Raw genomic sequence first — 12,981 nt, 5'->3', positions numbered from 1 at the left:
AATACATCTGAAGCTAGCATTCGATGTTCGTATTTCACTGTTAAAAATACACACATTGTTAAAATATTAGAGGATCGAGTTTAACAACGACCACATGGCATTGAATGAAGTCAAAGCAGACGATTGTGATCGGCTCAATTGTGTAGCAATGCTATTTATAGTATTCACCAACGCGCATGGCCAGATGAGTGATAAATTAATTATTGGGACGATGTGATCAAAGACGGACCTCAATAAGACAATTTCTAAACCGTATGATATTTAAGTAATAATACAAATAATTAAAACTGCGTGTTTTTAATGAACAAAATGATAATAATGTGCGTTAAGTGTCGTCCAAGATTAGCCTCTGCACTCCACAGGTTAATCAGGGACGACACTTTTCGCTTGTATGATATTTTTTGCTTTAAGTAAGTCTTTTTTTCGCGAAAATCCAGTTTAGGCGGAAACTGTCGTCCCTGATTAGCCTGCGCGGAATGCACTGGCAAATCTTGGACGACACTTTTCGCACATGCATTAAGTCCCGTTTTACCAGATTGATGCTCATTTACACTGTGGATTTGGTATGTTGAGTGCTTTCTATACATTTGAGCTCAAAATCCACTATTTATTGAAAGATCTTTGGGGTTTTAAACCTTATCTCTCGCCAGGCAATAAGCTCTTTTGTTTAACGCGCTCTCTTGTCTATCTACAACTCATTCCTAGGTTGTTTATTTCCGATTACAAGACACTAATGTTTTATTCGTGCAATGCTTATTTCTTTGTTAAGCGCATTTCTAGCAGGTCTGGTTACCATTGTGTCAACCAGTTAAAGCGTGTTTTTATAGTTAAACTTTGTTCTACATGTGAGCATAACAGATAGCTTTACCCGTGTAAACCAAGACGTACCTTTGAGCACACGCTATATTTTACATATTGATATAAATTATCAACAAGGAAGAAGAAAACTGATATTTCTGTCCTGTTGTAAGAAGGTGGATAAATTACGGTTCTCTTTTTGGTTTAAATGCACGTTTTGACATTTTGTTTGGCTGTTATTTCCTGAAAAATGTAAACTAAATACAAGGAAGTACATTGGGATCATAGGCGTATGGGATAATTATTATTAGTTCGACAGCAAAGTATATTTCTTTTTGAAAATATTTTACGTGTCATGAAAACTGCTTGAATATTGATTTTAAGTATTAAAAGGCATGTGAACTGATACTCAGGACTATTTCTGGAAATCAGTTATACTTTAAGGTAATGTTATACGTGAGTATGTTAATTTAACAGTTTTATTCTCATTTTTTGTTACTAAAATTATTTATTCGGTGACATAATAAAAGAAAAAAAACCACTTTAAAAATGTGGCATACATGGCATTATACTAGTGAAATCTGTCTTATATATTTTTTACCAAAGATGGTATTTAAAAGATTTAAACCTGTCATGAATTTAGCGTAATCTCGGACATTTCTGTCACACCGAACGATCTCGGACTATGCGAGTAAAACTACAATAATTTGGTCAGATGAAAAAAAAAATAGCTGGTCTAATACGAAATAAAGATTAATGTTGTGGTGTAAAAATACTGCTTTCGCTTTTACATCGAGAGGCCAAGTTTTCGATTTCCACGAAAGGCCACCGTTTTTTAACGTTTTTATATAAATATAGTAATATATAGAAATATAGTAAACGTTATTATATACAGTAAATGTGTATAGACAATTCTAATAGTATAGTGTTGTTAATAAAAACATAAAATGATATTACAATTTCACAAGTGTGACCAAGTCCATTTATTTACCAAGTAAAATTTATCATGTCTTATATCAAATAGAAACGGATTTTCAATTCCAACGTTTAGGTGAGTAATTCCGTCCTGACCAATAATTAAACTATTTTTTATGAACACTATGTAGTTCTGAATATAATTGCTTAGTTAAGCAATATGAACTGTGATTTATTTCGGGCCCGATTGATTTTGTTTACAAGTGATTTACTACATTTTATTCATACTTGTAAGCAGTTTATGATAGTTGTATTTTAATACTATATTTTATAAATGTATGCAACAATTCCAACATTCAAATGCATAATATTCATGGCATATTCATTTGTGCAAACTTGGGTGCTTTGCAAGTGAAACTGTAACTTACACTTTGTGAAGTGAACTTTTTTTATCAAGGTTACATCAAAGACAATTTCTTTGTTTAAAAAATGTTCAAAATGACAAATGACTAGAGATTGACATTTTTTTCTGGTTTTCTGAGAGGAGAAAACAACACTTGTGTGATTATTTTTTTTCTACTTTTTACAACCTCGTTACTTTCATACATGCATATGTTATGTAATTGTGTAAAAAAAAAAAACTACACACACAAAAGTCTTGCTGTATCAATGCATGTGTTCATGCGAGTGGACCATGTAATCCGATGGTAATGGAAAAAGGGGAAACACAGATTGATGGTTGGCAACATGGAATGTCTGAGAATCCTTAATTATTCGTGTTTTTTTTTAACTTTGGTTTCTGATGCATACTACTTTTGCAATAGAAAATATGCGAATAACAAACACAAAACCAAAATGGCGTAAAACAGTTCGTAAACCTTATTTTAACTTTCTCTTTATTTATTGCAATTGAACTGTTTCATCGGAACTAAAACATCTAATATCTAATTATAACTCTTTGGTTTTGAAACATGGCTGGAAAAAGTGTTGGTTCGAATACTTAATAAACAATTTCCACAATTCATCTGACTTGAATGTTTAAAAAAAGTACACTAACCAAAATATTACACACTATTCAAAATTTATGCAAAAGGGCCTCTCCGAGTCTTAATTTTTACAGCGCCGTTACTTTTTTATTGCGTGCTCGATTTTTGAATCTCTTATATATTATTATTGATACAGTGTTATCGCGTCCGGGTTTTAAAGTTAACGAATCGAGTATCTAAATTGATAATTAATTACAATTTAATGTTTTAAATTTATTAATTCCTTTACTCGGAAGCAGTTAAATCATTAAGCGGGGGTTATTTAAAAGCTTTTGTACAACGTCCACTTAATGGTGTTAAAGACAACAGGAGGAATACAATATAAATAATTCAATATTAAACACAATCCCTTCTGCATATTTTTTTAAAGTGCCGGAGAAACAACTTTAGTTATTACATTTACTATTTATAACAATTATATCATTCCAGTTTGGACACGAGTGTTAACGCTGACGTCATGAACTGGTCGAGCGCCTCCTACAGATTGGATGAACTAGAGCGGATGATCTCATTCCCGTGCGTCGTGCGACTTGCCGAAGGTTTTTGCTCGGACAGCGAATCGAAAGGATTCTCTAAAGATGACATCATCGGAATAGACAGCAAGTTGGTCTTACACAAGGTGGCAGCACACTTTGCGAACAGGCTATCTTGCCCACGGCCGACTGAAGACGAGTATGATTTCGGATATGAGCGTTCAAGCGAAGAGATTTTGGTCCCCTTAAATTACAAGGGAAAGGCAAAAGTCCAGACATGCACTGGGAAGACATATACGACAGTAAAAGGTCTAATTGCCGACTTTCCGCGCTTTGCGAAGATCTGCAGGACACTGAAAGCAATATCGGCTGACGATCAGCCGATAAACTTACCTGGAGGAACAACAATTGAACTGGACCGTATCTTTCCAGGAAGGGACACAAAACCGGACTTTGTGTGCATAAACTTAAACGTTGCCGGTAAGCCGACGTACGCCAAGGTGGCCGTTACTGAACGCGCTGAGATCCGAAGCGAGTCGGATGAGACTGAGTATACGATAAAACAAGTCATGGGCAGGTTAGTTAATGCGTCTCATTATTTATGAACAATCTATTCTTTCCAACAATTCCATGAACGAGTTTGTAATACAACGTACGGTTCACTTATATAGCTTTTCCTGCCCGCTCTATATCTCACGTTTATCATACTATAACAGAAGTGTAGTGTTATATTTGTAGAGGATGGTGAATGATATAATCATTTAATAGCTCATACATTTTTTATGTACAGCGAGTATTTCGAGCACGACATTGTTTAAAAATGTTATGTCATTGGATAAGCAGAATAATTTATATGCAGATCTCTTCGCTAATATGAACTACCATAGATAAAGACGATTGTTATAATTTCAGCGACCGCATCTGTAAAGGATATTCTAATGAAAATTTAATTAACACTGTGTATGCAATAACCACGATGTGTAGATTTATTTTGTCGCAGATTCAAAATGCCACAAATAGTGAAATTCGTTGACGATGATATTCGCAAGGTTTACAAACAAGACTTGGTGGAGGGCATTGAAAACATGCGAACGATCACAGGTAAAAATACCTTTGTGATTCTTTGTTTACAATCATTAGTTCTGTATTTAGTAGTCAGTATGGGGGTTGCGCGCCTTTAAACAAATTTTAAACCACATGCTTTGCTCTTTTAAGGCGATGACTCCAGCTTTCATAAAACTTGCCTGTATTACCTTTTCCAATGATACAGCACACACTGATCTATCATTGACATTTGTGTAAACAGTTTACTGGCGGGTATAACTGAGATTGCACTGCTTTTATTGTTTACAATTCATCGTTTACTTATGTGGGCGTATGAATTTACGCCCAATGCGGGCGCACTTTCTGCTGACGGATAGAAAAGGAAGCCTTCATTTTATGTTCGCCCCAATTGAAACTTCAACTTTGGCATTTAACATTTTAACATAAACTTATACTTTAACATTTAACATTATACGAAGTGAAACTTATTTGGATGTTTAATTCTACGTTTAGGTTTCACGTGCAACAACCTTATATGCATCTTGATTGAATGGTTGTGCATTTAAACAACTGAGACTGTTCGAAGAGAGGCGCAAGTAAGGATTGCTAAATTACAGCAAAACAGATCATTTATACTTCTGATGTACACGTGATGATTTCAAGATTAAAATTAATGGGGTTAAATTTAAAGAAAGACAGCTGGATTTTTTTTTAAATAATAAGTTTACTTAAACGTGACCATTTAAGAATACGTTAATGAACTTTCGATGTCAAGATAAACTCCATCGGTTTTGACTTTATATGTCGTTTTTATATTAAATATTGTCAAACCATAATAAATACAAATGCACTTTTTGAACTTCAGTCTAGTTTTATCCTACACTTTCAATAACACATATAACCTTTATGGGAGTAACCTACATGTTGAGATAGAATTTATGTTAATCAAGGATCTGATTGTTTTGCTAAGCTGTTTTAATGTCATTTTTTACCTGGTGCGCGTCCGAAAGAGAGTACTGAAAGTGCCACCATAAAGCCTCTATCTAGATAGGCGTGTGTCAAATCCTTTATCAGAAATCTAAAAAAAGTCCGCTTTGCAACGATATCATGTTTTAAAATTTAATAACGACACAGTGCTGAAAATACAATGACAACATTGAACGGTTAATTATACAGTGAACGGTGACATATAAAAATATTCCGAAACTTGAAGCGATTTTTGTCGCGAAGGTTGATAGAATAAAATCGATGCAGTTTCTAGCGTGCTCCTATATGTACCGTAAATGGCGACTTGGGTGTCGTGGATGCCCCATTTCCTTAACTTAATATTGTGGCAGATTATTATACACTCGATATGAATATTATTGTAAATACTTATACTTTCAATAATTTGGGTTTGGAGCCCAACGGGCCAGTTGTCTGTACTGTGCAACAGTATAACACAGATTTGGCTTTGGAATAAGAAGCATACATGATGTAGTAAAATAACCCAATGCGTTTGCAAATATCCATAAACTTATTTCAGAATAAGTGTCCGAGATGTACAAGTCCAAATGTAAACGACCAAAACGACCTAGTTCAATAATTATGTATGTGAATCCAACACATGATCTCTCTTGTATTGGCAGTCTAGTGAGGTCACAGTAGAGACAGCGCTATCTACCATTGCTCAGTCATCTGAGATAAAGGTTTGCACATGGATATACAAAATATCATGGTGGACATGTACACAGAGTTGAGTACCAAAGGAAGAGGTCAGAAATATGCCTCTAGAATGCAATTACACTTATCTCAATTAGTGTATGTCTACACTCTAAATTGAGGTATGTACTCTGCGTATAGATGATCCATAACATAGAGGATCTATTTTTCAAACTTGTCCTTAATTTAAAAGAGCAGAGCAATGGTTGAGTGTACAGTTCCAGTTGCAGATGATAATGATCTTAAATGACCAGGGACACTCTGTCCAAACTGTGACCACAAAAGGGTGTCAATGCACAGTAGAAACATAGCACACAATAGTTTGAAATAGTAAAAATGCTGCATGTTAACATGGTTTACAACGCTACAACTGAATCGACTGGTTACCCAAAACGTCCTCGTTGGTCATTACAAGGCCGTAAAAGGGATGGAGACAGTCGACACAGACAGTTACAGAAAGCGTACACTGGTAGTCTTGCCCTTGGACCACCCGGAAATCCGTGAAATTGAGGTCAACGTTTTGGAGGACGACGGCGATATTTCAGAAATCTATGAGAAAGTGTTCAGTGTTTCAAACATCTCGAGTTCGCTGGACGTTGTGGATACAATATACGTCGATTTCTGGAAAGAACCTCCTTCTCCAAAAATGTTCAAGCTTGATACGCCGGGTAGGTCACGGCAGTTATTTGCTGTTTGTATGTGATTTTTTTTATTGAAAACATATACAACGCTTTTTCTTGGCGTTCGCTCTACACGATATATAAAAAGCTGATAAATAAAACACAATAATAAAATAATAAAAGTACACTAGAAGTAGTACCATAAAACAAAAAAGAAAGAACAGTAACTGTTGTTTTTAATTGCAAATAGTTTTCTGCTGTTTAGCTGAAAACTATTTCATGAACACAAGACATTTACCTTGTTGGGCAAACTCGGCATATTTGTTCATACGACACACATACACAATGGTTGTTTTACAGATCGGTCTCTTATAAACAATTTATACATATGTACCAGTGTTATCGATGATCTTTTATCTATAAGACATAAATATTAATATAGCATTTCGTATATCCATATTCAAATCCTCATATTGTTTCATTACTAGTTGTACAGTCAATCAAAATGATCTATATTGTGCTAGTTACAGCCCATCACAAGCCAACCGTACTAGAAGATAAACCGCAACGGCCGCCGCCGCCGCCGCGACCCGGAAATCCTGGTCCCCCATCAGGTCAAGTTTTATTTTTAAATACATGTATACATGCTTCTCTTATTTGTTTCATTGTTATATATATTTATTAGCTATGCGAGTTTTTAGTTTAATTGAGTAATATCCATTATCACAATGCTGAATGCTGCGAAATAATGACAATTTCTATCAGGAAAATTTACGCAAGAGTTGTAAATGATGCCTGTCTTGTACTATCATTTCATTTACTCGCCGTTGTGGTTTTGAGTCTTATTTCAGATATTGCTTAGTCATATTTTTAGCACTGGCTACTCACGTAATTTGTGCCTTATTGTGTACGCTGTTTATTATAGTAAGTTAATACTGTTTATGTACGTACTGTTTTGAGCACTATTATAGTCAAAACTGACTATAATGAACAGCGTACATAATATTAACTTTAATGTAATTTTATTTAATTTCGTTGGTCTTTGATTACAGTGCTGATATTTAAAGAACTTGCATTAAAACATTTTACGTAGATAAATAACACACCATGTTTATGGCGTAAAACAATCGAAGTGGCTATTACCCAATTACACTTCGTCAACAGAAATCATACCAAGCACAATCGTATCCTCACCATCAACGTTTGATTGTCAATCCCTTCCGTCTTGCTAAAAAACAAATGAGTACATAAAACAATTAAGTTGACTTAAAGAACACTATATATTAACATAAACATCAAATTTTAATCATATATGTGTTTGCCATATTTAAACAACTTAGCGCTACATAGAACCATTTTTGTTGTGCTTTATGTTTTTATACCCGATTCAGTCGAACGTTGCCTGACTATAATATCCTCTCGAATGATGGTGTACCCCGATACGTATTTCCTCTGATAAAGTCAAAGATTGACTGTTGGGGTATTCTTAACCGCGTTGGGCACAACATTTATTTTTGCTTTATCACCACTCAAATGTTTGCAACAATTTCTGTTCAACGATTTATTTCCAGATTTTTCAAAAAATGTTGCCTAAACGTTCGCCAATTCATCCTAAAACGAAATAATCTTTGAGCAACGGTTTGTTTGTGACGAAAATATTTGGCTATAAATAGGGCACATGTCGCAGCCTTTTTTCAGTATATGTGACTGCCTCTGTAAAATTACATAAACACAAATGGATATCTTTAAAGCATATCTAAAAATGTTTTGTCAAACTATGATTTAACTATGTATGGTAATTTCGTAACTCTGTTTTCGTCAATGTGTACTGGGTTGTATCCATGGTGTGGTCAACCATTGTTTAGCTATTGGTGTTACACGCTTATTCGCCTTGTGTCTTTTTGATTTTGTTCACCATGAAATCAGCTGTCATTTATTGTTGGTGTTTGTATCGTACTGATTTATTCGTTCAGTCGCTATTCAATTATTTATATTCAATCATATACAATATCACATTTTTATCAGTGAAAGAAGCCTAAATAAAATTGTAATTTTCGTTTACAATATGCATTTATAATTGTGATGCAAATATAACAAATTTATATTCCCAGAAAATACTAACGAGCGTAAATGAATCCCATTTATATCATATACGTATATTTAAATGTATTAATGTTTACTAACTTATTGGACGCTTCATTTATATTGAAAATATCTTATTATTTCGTTGGTGAATTGAACAGTTGCCGGACTAGTTTACGCGAAATCGAAAACTGCGAGTGAGTTGCGAAATTCTAACATTGTGTCCATGACAAATTGAATGTGAAAAATAAACACAACTAACAGTGTAAAAATTGAAAAATCGACCCAACTAATTTTCTACTCTAATTATGTGTTATTTTAAAATGAGTTTATGCACTTTAAACTATTTGACTTTCAGACTTTTCACACAAGATAGTTGACCATGACAAACTTCGTTATCATAGCTATTTAAATTGATTTTTTAAGAAAGCGTTAAGACAAAAATCAATGGTTTAACTACAACTTTTCTGACTTGAATATCTGTTTTGCTGTTTAATGCATATGGTCTGCAATACTGAGCTGCATCAACACATAAAATTATCAATGCAAAACATCGAGATTAACGTGTACTTGCAATATGATTCTGTTTCATTTTGTTTTCAATCCTACCTGTCTGAATAATGGATTGCAAAACTGTTACACCTTCAAGTTTAAAGGGGCCTTTTTGCGTTTTGGTAAAATGACAAAATTAAAAGTGCCTCAGATTCGCAAATTTTCGTTGTAGTTATGATATTTGTGATAAAACAGTAATAATGAACATTTGCCATGCTAAAAATATCCATAATATGGATCTTTTGACGATTAAAAACCTGGACATTATAAAGCGTTGCAATGCAAAAAGATTGATTAATTTGGAGAGATCTGTTGTTGTTATATTTTGTGATACCACGAGGATTGCTTATGTAAAGTATAAAATACATCACTCATTGTACAAGCACGGATGCTCGATTGGTCTAAGCGCTTGAATTTTACTCCAGGGGTCAGTGGATCGAGCCCGGAAGAGGGTTCCTTTTTTTCTTAAATTTTATTTTTGTTTTTTACTTGATGTTTTAGCTCCCATTTTAACATTTACCAATATATAACATTTAGTGACAAACTTCAATAGATGCCAAAATCTGTGAAAAGGTCCATTTAAAGGTAAATGCTTTGCCATCTAAAGAGTTTTATACAGATACAAAGGGGAAATACAAGGCAACTTATAGTGTATTGAATTTAGATTGACTATTTTTTCATGTCTACCTGTTGTAATTTTGTATCATACAATTTTAACCAATTTACCGATGTAGACTGCTATGCTACGGTTACACAAAATCAAAACGTGTAAAAATATATGCCAAGTTGTTGGAAACGGGAATTAATGCATTTCCTGACTGTGTCGTTCCAGGTAAGAATATCGAATCCTCATGAGCTAATCTCTCACACACTTTCCACATAGTTGGATTTTCTTTTTGGAGAGACTTTCATATAACGAACAATTCCATGATATCCGAAAGTGTCGTATCTAAAAATCCTTTTCAGACTGCACAGGCAAATCTGGGACGAGACTTTACACATATGCATAAAGACTTGTTTTCCAAGAATGCGGCTCATATTAAAATCAAGTTGAAACATGGTTGAAAAAACATCAAAGTATAAGTTAGATTGCTAGCTAGCAATACTAGGCTTCATGAACTACAGTAACTATTAAAACTAAAATGACCACTACACATATATTAATTTAATTGCTACTGCTAGGTCGACAATATTTAACAAGAACGCATGTGTGCGTGATTTGATTGTAGGTGCGCCTCTAGAAGTACGCCGAAAGGTTGCTGCAAATACTGCGAGTGTCAAGCCGATGACATCAAATGGTTCAACGGCGCAGACCCAATCAAAATGTAAGCCTTTCATCGAGCTTAACTACAGAGAACTCGTTGAAAGATTGAATCTGTGTAAGATGTATGACTTGGCGAAGGTCTGTGAGGAATGCCGATAAGACGGCGGGTTCTTTAAGTCTGTTACTGCTAGCGATCTGGAATCTGCGCTTCATTTGCAGAAAGTAGATTTGCTGAAACTTTTGCAAATGAGGGACGAAAAATGGATTCCCATTGACTGAAATTAGTATTGTGAAACTTTGAGTACAAGTCTAAAGATGTTTGAGCGTAAGTCGTAAAGTCTATGTACCGCTTTTTGTTATCCAGATATAATACAGTGAGCATAGATTCGTATAAAGACTTAATTTAGCGCATGTAAAAAATATTAGTATCCCATTATTATTTACTTTGATTTCATCAGCTAATTAGGTAATTTCTTTGTTAAACCGCTCCAAATTTATTTTCAATTATTGAACATGGCATCCTATATCCTTTCAATCGATACATGTATTTTGCTGTGTATTTTGATTTTAAGCTGTATTCAAAGATCTTGACGTGTACTGATTTCTATTATTTGCGTAATAAAGTAAAACAAGTCACAGTCGTTCGATATTGTTGACAGTTTTATAACATGTTTATAACATGTTCTCTATTTAAAGTGATACTATACGCATTTTTCACTGTTAAATTGAGCTGAAAAGAATTAACAGGTCAAAAGAGTTAGTTAAAATGTGAAAACTGACCAATTATATGCAACTCATCGCACTACCAGTTGTTTATTAAATAATATATATTATATTCGATATTTTACATGACTGTACAGTCCTCTAAGTCAAGCGGAACTGTATTTATTTTAGGATCGGAGTTAGCGTTCGTATGTCGTTTGAACGAATCTTCACATAAACTAAAGTTTGGTTCACATCGTACATGCATGATCAGTTGTCCAACAAAAGTACGGTTGATATTCAAATGCATTATTTTTCTCTTTCCATGATATTGTTTTATTATATTGATGCTGCATTAACAAATAAAAGTTTTCATGAAGTGAAAACACCCAAAAATAAACAATGGTTGCGATAGACACCTATAAACATAGCATATACTGTTAGATGCGCATAATATCACTTTAATATCGGTGATGTACCATATTAAAACGACTAATAACCAAGTTACTTTAATCGAACATCATTAATTTACGTATGTTTAAAGCACTAACTCGGAAACCAATAAGAGGCTGTCATCTCAAATGATATGCATATTTTTCGCGATTTCATGTGGTCTCTATTTACACATAATCCTAGCACGAGCCGGAGACGTACATCATTGGGCCATTGTCGACCTGATATGGCTTGAACTTCACCCGGGGGTGACTAGAAGCTGATTCATGTCACCTTGGTGTGATTTCAAGCCTACGCTGGTCACCCCCGGCTGACTAGAATAGACTTCATGTCACCACAGGGTGACATGAATCGGCTTGAAGTCACCATAGGGTGACAAGAATCGGCTTCTTGTCACCCCCGGATTATGTGGGGGTCATTTCAGGTCGACAATGACCCAATTAACCTTAGTCGTGCGACGCCTTCTAGTTATCTTTGTTCCATGGTTATCACTCACCGATACGAAAGGATAGACCGCTTGATCCGCATGTTGGGGTAGCAATATATTTACATGAAACACTAACATACACACGTAGACATGATCTTGAACCAAACGGACTAGAATGTGTATGGATTGAAATAAAATTATGCAATAACAATCAATATTATTTGGAGTAGTCTACCGTCCACCAAACTCCGATACTTCATACATGAACTTAATAGAAACCTCTTTTGGATTAGAGGCTGGCACTGGCATACACGATATTATTATTACTGGTGATTTTAATTTAAATACAAACGCGTTACTTTCAAGACGTACAATTGACGGATTATGTGCCCAAAACATTCTAAAACAGACCATAAATGACACAATGCATTTCATAGAACATTCGACAACTGTTATTTACTTCATCTTCGTTTGTAATCCCGATTCAATCATTTCATCTGGTACTGGCGAACCGTTTCTTAACCATAACATGCGTTTTCACTGTCCAGTTTATGGTATAGTTAAACACAATAAACCTCTTCGCTAAACATTTAGTAGGCATATTTGGCGTTATGACCCAAGTAACTATGACAAATTGCGAACATTAAAGTCTCAATAACGCTCAAAACCAACGAACATTGCGTAAAGTATTTCGTAAAATAAAGTTAACATCTAAACAATCAGTGTTTCTTATAGCAATAGCCACAATTTCAACGCTAGATGTGGTATGATAACATAGATTTTTGTAGATACAAAATGCTCGTTTTTATTTATTTGTGACACAACTAATTCCATTTTAATTTTCCGCGAATATATCTATTCATACGTATGGAAGGGAAAGACCGCCAATAATATTCATCATCAG

At 34.5% G+C, this 12,981-nt stretch overlaps 1 long non-coding RNA gene across 1 annotated transcript; it reads left to right on the top strand.

Moving 5' to 3' along the window:
* Positions 1–423: 423 nt before the first annotated feature.
* On the top strand, positions 424–11,116 carry LOC127862101 (uncharacterized). The gene is made up of 6 exons (XR_008040444.1): positions 424–1,242; positions 3,189–3,809; positions 4,233–4,333; positions 5,802–6,645; positions 7,122–7,211; positions 10,461–11,116. It is a non-coding gene; the product is annotated as an uncharacterized LOC127862101 (long non-coding RNA).
* The last annotated feature ends 1,865 nt before the right edge of the window (positions 11,117–12,981 follow it).

The sequence above is a fragment of the Dreissena polymorpha genome, chromosome 16 (assembly GCF_020536995.1).
Source record: "Dreissena polymorpha isolate Duluth1 chromosome 16, UMN_Dpol_1.0, whole genome shotgun sequence".
Taxonomy (NCBI): domain Eukaryota; kingdom Metazoa; phylum Mollusca; class Bivalvia; order Myida; family Dreissenidae; genus Dreissena; species Dreissena polymorpha.
Note: the sequence above shows the minus strand (reverse complement) of the source record. Positions and strands in the feature narration are given on the sequence as shown.